The sequence below is a fragment of the Hyaena hyaena genome, unplaced genomic scaffold (assembly GCF_003009895.1).
Source record: "Hyaena hyaena isolate Hyena2069 unplaced genomic scaffold, ASM300989v1 scaffold_142, whole genome shotgun sequence".
NCBI classification, from domain to species: Eukaryota; Metazoa; Chordata; class Mammalia; order Carnivora; family Hyaenidae; genus Hyaena; species Hyaena hyaena.
In genome coordinates this window covers 3073457-3086356 of record NW_024080774.1, presented here as the reverse complement: position 1 = coordinate 3086356, position 12900 = coordinate 3073457, and positions in this window count along the sequence as shown.

Here is a 12900-nt window from a genome sequence, read left to right as displayed (position 1 = left end):
CCCCCCCCACCCCCCGGGACAGGTGCCTGACAGGTAACTAAAAAGACCACAAAGTCACCAAGCATAATTTAGATGACCTCTATTCTATTCCCGCCACTTTGGAATGTAAGGTTATTCATTTCACAATTTTTAACAGACTGCACCAGTGGTACCATCATAAGAAGAGGTTTAAAATTTTCCAAAAATCAACCCAAGCATACTTAAAATGTGAGCTTTCTTAGTTCCCTAACTGTTCAGAGAGCACTGCAAACTACAGGGAACGGTGTGAAATTAATGTTAAATTAGAGCATACTAGTTAAATCATATCAATTGCAAGTTAATATGCATCCACTGAGAGGCAATGAATCATGATTACAAAGGACTCCGATCTATTTACAGAACTTCCATTGCTTGAAGAAGGCTTTAACCTTTCTTAAAGGCTAATACACATTTCCTCCCCAGTCTCTGCCACCGTCAGAAACAAAGGGAAATTCAGCGGTGCTGCAAAAACATTTCATACATCGACAGACTTTTCCTCTAAATGTGCTAACGATTTTCTTTTCCAGCTCAGTAAGATTAACACCTTCTTCTGTAGCATTTTATCTTTGAAGACAAAGTGCCGTGTTCCCGTTTACTGAATGAAATAGGAATTTCCAGATGCCCATCTGAAGAGCAGTGTTGAAACATGTACCAAGAGCCTGTGAAACTGCCCGTACGTTTAACCAAGTAATTCTAACTCATTCACCCTGTCATGATGAGCTGCTGCAAATGTGGAAAGACCATTTACAAACCAGATTTATCCGTAATCCTTTCAGTGGGGGCAGAGGGAATGGGTGACGAGAAACAAGGTAAAACTTTAGAAATGGAATGATAAGGAATTTTGTATGTAAATTTTCCAGGACTACCTCTTGGGAGACTAGACATCCGACTGGTGTAAAGTACCATAGAAAATCGTTTTGTTTTTAGTACAAAAGCAGTTAAAATCGGGATATGCACTGAAATCGACAAAAATAATATTCATGTATATAGGACAACAGGACTCACATACATGTACAAATAGGTTAAAATGTTACGAGGTGAATTCACAAACGTGTTCGTCACGGTTTCTTTGACGTCAAATGGAGGATTCTTCGAATGTATGCCACTTTCTCACCTGTCACAAACCCACTGTCTCTGCTAGAAAAGTCTGCTCGACCTTCATGCTGACCTGTGCCTGTCTTCTTGGCTTCCCACTTTCTGTTTTCATCCCCCTTAGTAAAGCATATGATGTCATATTAGTTCCAGGCGTACAACATAATGATTTGATATTTGAATATGTTACAAAATGATCACCTCACTAAGTCTACTGAACACCTGTCACCACACGTTTGCACATTTTTTCCATTTATTTACTTTGAATTTTTTTTAATGTTTTAATTTATTTCTGAGAGATAGAGACAGCATGAGCAGGGGAGGGTCAGAGAGAGAGGGAGACACAGAATCTGAAGCAGACTCCAGGCTCTGAGCTAGCTGTCAGTGCAGAGCCTGACGCGGGTCTTGAACCCATGAACCATGAGATCATGACCTGAGCCGAAGTTGGACGCTCAACCAACTGAGCCACCCAGGCGCCCCTCATTTATTTATTTTGAGAGAGAGAGAAAGAAAGAGAGCGAACATGCATGAGCAGGGGAGGGGCAGAGCGAGGAAGAGAGAGATTCCCAAGCAGGCTCCAATCTGTCAGTGCAGAGCCCAACGCGGGGCTTGAACCTACCAACCGTGAGATCGTGACCTGAGCTGAAGTCAGACGCTTAAATGACTGAGCCACCCACATGTCCCAGCGACTGTCATCTTCAAATAAAGTACAATAAAGAAAAAATATTTGCGTACACAAATTCAACAAAGTTGAATATGATATCCACATGTATTCCGTATACGATGGCACTAAATCTACTGTATTTCATCATTGTTGTCATAATCTAAATCACCTCCACACTTCCACTCTCAGAATAGCTTCAAACCTTTCAAGCGTGTTCTGTATCTTTCAATTTTATACCTGACATGGGTACGTCTCAGCCTCCTCGCAGAAAAGATGTACACATTTGCCTTTTGATAAGGCCACAAAGATATTCTTTAGAATGGGATCTCACATTGTAGAAAGCTGTCATTCAGGACGGAACTCACAAGGATGCCGTGGAGCATCCCCAGAAGGAGATGACCTTTCTTGCAACGCAAGCCAGGAAGAAGGTTGGTACATGTCAAACCAATGAAGACAATTACATTATGTTGGAAGTTGTGAATCTTGTGTGCTTTCATGTCTGCATTGTTAGGCTAAGAGAAATATTCGAGTTGAGTCTGCACGCACATTCACAGAAAAGACCAAGAGCCCTTGATAGGCATCTGCCACTACAGAGAGTGAGCTGATTTACTGCATTCAAAGTGAGCTTGTAAGTGCATACGTGCACCTTAGTTGACAAAGTTTGGTGACCATCAGACAGGCTGATAGAGCTTTGGAAAGACGGACATGTCAATGCACTAGGTATGTGGTGGGCGGACTCCCTCCAGGCTCCATGTGGTTAACTACTTGAGGTTGGGAAACTTGGTTACTGACATCTAGCTACCAAAGGGTTCCTTTGGGTTTGTCAGTGGACACACTTCCTGTAGATGAGCTCTGTGATGGATTGCTCTGGCCTGAGCGGCTAATAGAAATCCTAGATCCTGTTTCTAAGTCAGCACCTATAAGAAGGCAAACACCGTTCACATACATTGTAATGGGCAGTGTTTGGGCTTTAGTCTCCAAGTGACTGGGACACTCACGGAATGGGACGCACTTATCTAAAAGACCCCGACAGGATTTGCCTGGTGAGGCCACTAGACCACACGTGTGCTAATGTCACTCGACCATCCATGTGGGTTTTGGGGTTTTAACAAATACAACGTTGGGTTTATTAATCACCCTGCACCGTATCTCATGAAATTCATTTAGAAAACAATGGATTCTCAGGGTTTTTTTATTTTAAATCAGTGAATCTGTTGCTGATTTAATGCATAAAGCCACAAAACACAGACCTCTCCAACACACGCACTCAGTGTAAATGTTGATAGGCCGTGGGTGTCCAGAATCACAAGTAATGATGTCTGGTGGCGACATACTGCTCGACTAGGAATACGGGATGAGGTAGAAGGGAAATTTACACCGATTGAGATGCCCCCCATCCAAGGCTAGATTAGGCATATAATCCAATTTGGTTTTTACAACAGCGTTGATGGTTTTTCATCAACCGTTTATCAGATGTTGTACTGGCACATGAAAACACAGAGATGAAGCTCTTCATACACCACGATTCCAAATGGCTATTAAGGGGCCATAAATACAGCTCTGTTTATCACCACTGGTTTTTACGGTAGACACGAACCATATCAGCCAATGGTGTCACGTCCAGCGCTCAATGGTGTGTTACTGCAAAATGTTCTTGCAACACCCATCTTTGTTCTCCACCCTGATATGACAGCCATATAAAGGGACAAGCCCTTCAGTAACTCCTGTAAGAAGGTCACACAGACCCCTGAGTTTTCTGAGGACCCAAATTGCAAGAAAAAAAAAAACCACACAAAACCTGAGATGAAGTTGGGAATAGATGCAGCCAACAGGAAGAAATGTTCACTTAGGTGTCTATGAAGTAAATTATGCCATCATTATAACTTAAGAATTTTAATACCCATAAAAATATTACTGCGTGTTAAAAATGAGATAGAAACCAGTTTTCTTAACTTTGTAGCCAGCCTGTTAGCATGTCTGTCTCTCAAAAATATAGCCTAATTTATGGGTGCCTGGGTGGTTCACTCAGTTAAACGTCCGACTTTGGCAAAGGTCATGATCTCATGGTTTGTGGGTTTGAGGCTCATGTTGGGCTCTGTGCTGACAGCTCAGGGCCTGAAGCCTGCTTGGGATTCTGTGTCTCTTTGCCCCTCCTTTGCTTGTGCTCTGTCTCTTTCTATCGAAAATAAACATTAAAAAAATAGCTCAATTTAAAGATTTGCTTATAGGCAGGCAAATGACCCCTGATAAATATTTTAATTACAGACATAATATATAATATTGTAGACTATCTGCCACTTATACATATAGTGATTGTTTTGTAAATAGCATATATGTGTTTATTTTATATAGATAATTATTGAATCTTCTGGAAAAGCCTTTAATTTTAAGATTTATTTATTTTTAAATATTTAATGTCTATTTATTTCTGAGAGAGACAGAGACAGAGACAGAGCGTGAGAAGGGGAGGGGCAGAGAGAGAGGGAGGCACAGAATTTGAAGCAGGCTCCAGGCTCTGAGCTGTCAGCACAGAGCCCGACACGGGGCTCGAACCTGTGAACCGTGAGATCATGACCTCTGCTGAAGTTGGATACTTAACCGACTGAGCCACCCAGGGACCCCAAAGTTTTATTTGTAAGTAATCTCCATACCATACCCAATGTGGAGCTCGAACTCAGAACCCTGAGATCAAGAGATGCATGCTCCACCAACTGAGCCAGCCAGGCGCCCCAAAAAGCTTTAATGAAAACTCAAAATCCAATAGCTATAGAAGTCATAAAAATATGCACAAGCCATTAATAAAAAGAGGCATGAAGAATTAAAGGCACAGAACCTTCATTTTTGGTCCCTGTCACTTGTGCAGAACTGTAAGATTTGGCTTAGGCTTGGATTAGCAAGTCTGAAATGTTCTCACACTTCTCCGGCGGGACCACAACCAGCTACCACTGACTTCAGACAAAGCAGGATTTATAAATATCTCCAACTATGAATAACGAACGCATCTATAATTGACCTGGAAGTCCCATGCTAGGAATTTATCCTGCACTCACATCCACACGTCCATGAAAAATATGCATAAGGTGCTTTAGTGTTGTATTTTTTATATGCAATCAGCTGTTCACTAAATCATTCCCCACATGTAAGAAAGAAATCTAGGTCGCAACAAAAAGCAATAAAAACCCACATTTAGGAAATGGGCTATGCAGCATTACAACGAGACGGTCAGGGTATATTAAGTCAAACAAATTTTAGACATTGAAAAGAGTAAGTTCAGGGACATACCAGGATGGGAAGACATATCTTTTGTGCAAAGAAATGTGGAAGGTGAACACTATGTCTGTAGTTGCTGACGTCTGCACAGGGGAATTCTCATTTGGTGAGAAAGGAATATAAATGTTGTTACGTGTTGTGTGCAGTCAGAGTTTAAGGGGAGCTTACGGCATCCTTATGTGGGGGTAACTGAGGAGACCCTAGAAAAGGGAGTAAAACCAGTAAAAGCACTCAGGCTGTGTAACAGCGAGAAGTGGAAACCAGAAGGGACAGAGAGGGACACAGTCATGTAAGAGCGGGCAGCAGAGAGGGGCCATAGCTTGTGCGGGGGCCCAAGAACAGCTCTGGAAATGGATGCTCCCCCCAACCCTCTGATATCAATTGGCCAAACTCAACCAGGAACCTGAGGGCATTTAGGTCTTTCATCCATTTTTAGTTTGTGTTTGTGTATATTGTAAGAAAGCGTCAAAATCCTGCAGAAGAGAACAGGCAGCAACTTCTTTGACCTCAGGCACAACTTCTTACTAGACATGTCTTGGGAGACAAGGGAAACAAAAGTAGAAATGAGCTACTGGGACGTCATCAAGATAAAAAGCTTCTGCACAGAGAAGGAAACAACCAGCAAAACTAAAAGGCAACTGATGGCATTGGGGAAGATATTTGCAAATTACTTATCAGATAATGGGTTAGTATCCAAAACCAATAAAGAGCTTTTCAACCTCACCTCTCAGAAAACAAATAATCCAGTCAAGAAATGGGCAGAAGACATAAACAGACATTTTCCAAAGAAGACCTCCAGATGGCCAACAGACACATGAAAAGATGCTCAACATTGCTCAGCACCAGGGAAATTCAAATCAAAGCCACAATGACCTCACGCCTGTCACAATGGTTAAAATTAACAACTCAAGAAACAACAGATGTTGGCAAGGATGTGGAGAAAGGGGAGCCCCCATGCACGGCTGGTGGGAATGAAAACTGGTGCAGCCTCTCTGGAAAATAGTGTGGAGTTTCCTCAAAACATTAAAAAATAGAAGTACCCTAGGACCCAGCAATGGCACTACTAAGAGTTTATCCAAAGGATACAGGAGTGTTTATTCAAAGGGGCACATGCATCCCAATGTTTATAGCAGCATTACTGACAATAGCCAACGTATGAAGAAAGCCCAAATGTCCGTCAACGGATGAACGGATGAAGAAGACGTGGTTTATATACACAATGGAGTGCTACTTGACAATGAGAAAGAGTGAAATCTTGCCATTTGCAGCTATGTGGATGGAACTAGAGGGTGCTGCACTAGGCAGAATGAGTCAGAGAAAGACGAATATATGATTTCGCTCATGTGGAATTTAAGAAACACAACAGACGAACGTAGGGGGAGGGAAGAAAAAATGAGATATAAACAGAGTGAGTCAAATCATAAAAGACTCTTAAACACAGAGAACAAACCGAGGGTTGCTGGAAGGGAGGTGGCGGGGGGGTGGGTGGTGTTGGGCTAGGTGAGCGTTAAGAAGGACACTTACTGGGATGAACACTGGGTGTCATATATGAGATGGATCACTGGGTTCTATACCTGTAACCAATACTACACTATATGGTAACTAACTCGGATTTAAATTTAAAAAGTAAATAAATAAAACAACAGTGGGAAAATGTTGTCATCTCATTAAAATTAGTTTCTTAAAGTGTAAAAATAAGAAAGAAAAGAAAAGAAACCAGAGGGCAGGGAAGCCCTGTAAGCTTGCCCGCCGGGTCAGAGTCTGGGAGCACAGAACAGGCGCAGAACGATGCAGGGTGCATGTGGGGGGGTCAAGCAGAAAGGGCTGTGTGTTTGGGTCCAGGGGTGTCAGGCAGTGCAGAGGTGCAGAGTCAGGAACCCGAGTGTTCACTGCACGACACTTCTATACGTCTTCAGGCGGAGGAGCGTGGCGGTACTCTCCACTCAAGAATCATTTACGACGCCCCAAATCATCACGTCTCGTCATTCTGATTGCATTATCACTGCCCTTACGTCTAATGTTAAAACAAGCATTCTCAGGGCTCAATAATACTTCCGTGGAAAGAACTCTCCCTTGAAAAGGAGTTGACACGTTAACAGGGTGGGCAGTCACTGCGGTCTTCAAACAGATCTGCGATCTTGTCAACATGGAAAGCTGCCGTCAGGTCATCGCACTGGAAATCACTCCTTCTTCCTGAAATTTGCTGTATTCTTTTCCATAGATCCTTATTCAATATGCAATCTCAAAATTATTATTCTGTTTACCAGCAGCAAGTGTAGGCTAAAATTTTCTTTGTATTATTATTATTGATAGCTTTTCTATTAAGCTCATAACAGCCAGCCTCCAGTGCTAATAATGATTCCCTCGATCATGAATAAATCTCTGGAAGAATGCTCATATTTGGGGCAGGATTCTGCTTTGCTGGGTGGATCTTAATGCTGAAGCTTCACTAGTTAATAAACAGTAGAGAACATTTTCTGGAAGGTAAAAACTACTAGCTGTGAAGGCTTTTCTTGTTTTAATCTTATTCACACTCTTAAAACTGTGCATGTAATATACATCAGGCTTTTCAAACAACAGGCACTTACTTAATGAAGAGGGATTTGGAATACATGATCAGTTTCCAAGGTTTATCATTGCTCAGGACATGCTGAACTCCATGCTATAGGAGATTATGTGCTCAATTCAGAACCAGGAATACGTATTAAAACGTGAGGCTCTATTCAGGACGTGAGAGCTGTGTGGAACATAATCTGGGGCGACGTTAGCTCAACGGTGATTTACAGGGAATGACAGCTTGATGGGTAACAAAGGTGAACAAGATGAATGTCCGTGCTCTGTTGCAAATACTGCAGGGCAACAGTCATAAAAATGTGTGAGAGTACGATAAAAAATACCTCTTTTCCGCCACACTTTGGCTGGATGTTACTACGAAGGCATTAACTCTACAACATGGACCCATTTATGATGTGCAGCCCAAAACCAATTTTTTCCAGTGGTTTATTTCTCTTTGTGAGAATTCCCCAAATTATTCAATTTTGAGACTTGGCTAGATCTTAATGTTTCCACACATATACAATTGCATCTACAAATTGCCTTTCCCTGTTTTATGGGCTTGCCTCGAAAATTAGAAATATTGAATTTCACCTGAGCGATTTACACAGAATTGCATAAAGGGAAAAAATGAAATGACTCTTCACAAAGATGACGTGAAGTTTCCCTAGCCAAATTTAGTGGAACACAATGGGCTATATTTCTACAGTTATGATTTGCAATTTGCCGTATTTTAAAAAAATCAGTAAATGCAATTCAATCAGGTATGGGATTTTAAAGTTATTAAAGACAAAATAGAGAAGTCTACACATTAATACATTACAGTCTTTGCAAAGAATATTTTATGATGAATCATGTCATAAATTCATCTATTCATCTTTTTTTTTTTTTTTCCTAGCATGAATGAATCTTTCTCTAAGGTGCTCAACCGCAGAAGAGCAGGGAAAGCCCAGTGGTTTAATTCCAGAGTTTGTTGTTATGTTGTTTTCTCCCAAGTAATTACAGTGCTTTTGTCTTACAAAATATTGTGTATTTTTATGTAGTTGTACTATTTGGCTTAAGACATTATAGTCTACACTGATATGAAGATGTTCTCCAGTGTTTTTCTGAAAGTCTGAAGTCTCTGCTTTTGCACTGAAGTTTTGCCCTTGATTTGGAATTTAATGAATGAATGCACCACAGAGATTTTTATTCCGTGTGCTTCCCCTTACTGTCCACTGGGGCAATGCTGCACTTGACATCACTGTATCCATTCACTTCTTCACCACAGACCTGTGATGTGATCAGAATGATGGATGTTCACAGCTGCATAGAGTTTCGTCTCCAAATGCTTTGCAGCTAGAGGTAGCTGTGGTGTGCAGTTCTAGAAAATTCTGTGTGGGTTCCAGTCAATACTGTGTGGGTTCAAGTCAATGCTGTGTGGGCTCAAGGTTTTCAGAACAGAACTCCTCTCCTCCTAACTGAAGGATCCTTCTGACATAGGAGTTTTACACCCTTTCTTCCTGTGGGGACAATGCAGGCAGTGCTTTTTTGGAACTGGAAGTTGAAAATCCCAGCTGTCAGGATGATGGAGACGAAAACTGCATAATTCTGGGTGCAGAATGACTTTCCTGAGCACTTCATCCTCTTTACCCCTGAACTCAGTATTATTTGAGAAAAATACAGTGCTGTCTGCTTAAGTCACTGATATTGATATCTTTCATATAAAGCCCAAAGCAAAAGTAAAGGTTACAAGAACAGTTATACCACGTTATTTATTTTGTATGTGGAACGTTCTCTGCTGGCTTGTTCATGAGCAAACTTTGGAAGATGAAAGTTGACATGTGTCTATTGCAGTGTGACAGACAGCTATGTAAGTCTTGGCTTCCACGGTGGAGAAGTCATAACAACTGTCCCCCATTCTTCAAAATTCTGTTGGGGTTTTCCTCAACTGCTGTATTTCTATATACATATTTAGGAACAGTTTGTTATGACAAGAAAATATAATTAGAGTAAGAATTTCAAGTCAACCTGGTGCAGAACTGACACCTTCTAACAAATCTGACGTATGTGCCTTACTGAGTCTACACATACCAAATACTGATATATCTCAATGCATTTAGATGTTATTTTACGTTGTTCCTAAGCTTGGTTTTACATAGAGTTCTTGTTTATTATTTTAATTAATTTTTTTAACACTTATGCATTTTTGAGAGATAGAACCCAAGTGGGGAGGGGCAGAGAGGAGAATCTGAAGCAGCTCCAGGCTCCGAGATGTCAGCCCAGAACCTGAGGCAGGGCTCGAACCCACGAACAGTGAGATCATGACCTGAGCCAAAGTCAGATGCTTAACCGACTGAGCCACCCAGGCATCCCTTGTTTATTTTTTATCGCGTGTATTTCTAAGAATTTACAGATTTATTTCCATCGGGATTGGAGTTTTTGAACAACTAACAGTCGCATTTGGTATCTGGTGCTGCTGGTGTAAAGAAATGTTTCTTAATATATATGCATTGAGCATATTTCTCAGTAAAACTGAGAACACTTTTAAAATAGTTTTGTTATTTTATTTATACAATATTAATGTTTACATATTAATATTAAATATAGAACTTGTATGTATTCATGCTAACATATACTTTATATTATTTATTTATATCTGTGTGGAATGTTAAACTTTGGGCAGGTACGGTCTAGTGCAGCCAAGAGAGCATATACACAGAGGTGCTGATTGTCTATGGCCTCTTGATGTGTGTGTGTGTGTGTGTGTGTGCGCGTGCAATTACTTGTATCCAGGAAATCATTATTGCGTTTTGATATTAGGCAAGACTTCTGAGTTAAAAACTTTTGTAATTTTGGCTGCAAAGCTGGTTGACCAATGAGCTATTTAGAATGTTAGTAATATTAAATGCATGTGGTTTATAAGTATTTAAAAAATTGTTCTTAATTTCATTAATATATCTTTAGAAGAAATGGTGTATTTAGCCACTAATTTTTTTTCAGGATTTCCCTTAGGATTGGAGTTAACAGATTTAGCAAATAACAATATAAGATACCTCACTAGATTTGAATTTCATCCACAACAAATAGTATCTTAGTGGGAATATGTCTAATACATAGGCAGGGCATATGTCTACTATAAATGTGTTTGTTGTTTAGCTGAGATTTAACTTTTATCTGACAAATTTATTCAGGACAAACCAGAGGGTTTGTCTTGATAAATGTTTATGAGTCTGTAAAAATTGTAAGTAATTTACTTATATTTAGATTAAGGCTTTTCAGTCATTCTGTAAGATCACAGAAATTCATAGATCACAAGAGCTGATATAACACATATCTTGATTTTACTCATTTTTGTCACTTACATATTTCTGAACGTGGTATAAAACCTCTCATGACAATTGTTCAATTGACAGTTTCTGATTCCATTTATGTATATTTTTGTATTGATTTTGACATTGTAAGCTAAGATGGGCAAGTTAAGAATTGCTATCTCTTCCTATCAAGCTGTTCTGTTAAACTTTTATTTTATTTAAAAAATCTAATGTTTCTTTATTTTTTAGAGAGAGAGACCGAGCATGAGTTAGGGGAGGGGCAGAGAGAGGGGGAAACACAGAGTCTGAAGCAGCCTGATGTGGGGCTCGAACTCGAGAGCCTCGAGGTCATGACCTGAGCGGAAGCCCGATGCTTCACTGACCGAGCCCTCCAGGCGCCCCTGTTAAACTTTGTTTTAAATTCTATATTCCCTGTGGGTCATTCCAATAACAGCCATCATCTACACATTTAGCGTTCTTTTTATTTTAATATCCCAATAAATATTTTTTTCCTCGATCTCAGTCTCTCCTACCGTCCTTTATATTCCTGCTGTTTGAAGATTCCTGAAATAGTCAGAAAGGTAAGCATATATTACAGGCCATACAAAGTCTTCGCTAAGAATGAACGATCTCTGTGCACGTTGTTTCTCTGTGTCCCCTCTGGGACATTTTTATTACAAGTGTCATGGCCACGCACCAACTCACTTTGGGGGAGTCTTACTGATATGCACCCGCCTGCCTCGTTTCCTTTCTGTCTAGACACTCCTTAGCTTCTGGCCACCTTGATTCCCATTTTAGGAACGCCACGCCCCTGCAGAGAGGCTGAATTCACCCAGCCCTAAGCAGGAAAACAACACACGGCAGCTGCTTCCAACAGCGGACTTGAGGATAGCAGTTTGTTTGTGCGAAATGGAACCACAGAGAAGACAAAGGAAGGTGTGATGTCTGCACATCAGAAAGCTGCCATGAACATCAGGACCCAGAGTCCCCTATGTCTTCTTCCTCCTATCTCTGCCGTCATCGGACACGATTTACGAGGCTGACAGCTCGTGAGGGGTCTGGGGCAGGCAGTATGGGGACCTCCAGCCCCGGCGACTTTTGAAAGGCTGGTGTGGACAAAAGGGAGGTGACTGGGTCACCAAAGAACAGCGGTTAAACCTCTGTGAGGGACAACATGAGCTGTTGTCTACACACGGTAAGAAGAAAACACGCAGGATCAGGAATCAGGCTCCTTCTATTTCCTGATGATCCTTTATTCTCATGCAGAAAATAATCAGTTGCTCTTTCCTGATAGATCTGGCTCAGGAAAATACCCGTTTACTTTCTTTTTTGTACTGAAGTACAGCTGACAGCTGTTAGGGGTGGAACATTGTGGTCCGAGAAGTCTACACATCATGCAATGGCCAGCACACACGTGTGCCTGCCTTCTGTACCACACAGCACGATTATAATACCATTGACTCTATTCCCTGAGCTGTGTCTTCTCTTCCCATGAAGTACTCACCCCAAAAGTGGAAGTCTGTACCTCCCACTCCCCTTTCACCCTATTTGCCCATCCTCCCCACCCCCTCCCTAATTCTGCAAATTACTTACGGATCTCTTTCTTCTCTTTGTTTATTCATTTGTATTGTTTTTTTTTACATTCCACATATGAGTGAAATCGTATGGTATTTGTCTTCCCCCGTGTGACTTATTTCATTTAGCGTAATACGCGCTTGGGTCCATGCATGTGGTCACGAAAGCAAGATCTCATCCTTTTTAAAGGCTGAGTAATATTCCATTGTATACATGTACCACATCTTCTTTATCCGTTCATCCATCGATGGACACTTGGGTTGTGTCCATAGCTTGGCTATTATAAATGATGCTGCTATAAACATAAGGGTGCAGGTATGTTTTCGAATTGCATTTTTTTGGGGGGGGTGAAATACTCATTTTCTTATTCATGTTTGATGGGGATACTACGGAAATATTTCCTTAAAACTTCCCATTATCTTTAAATATCTTCCA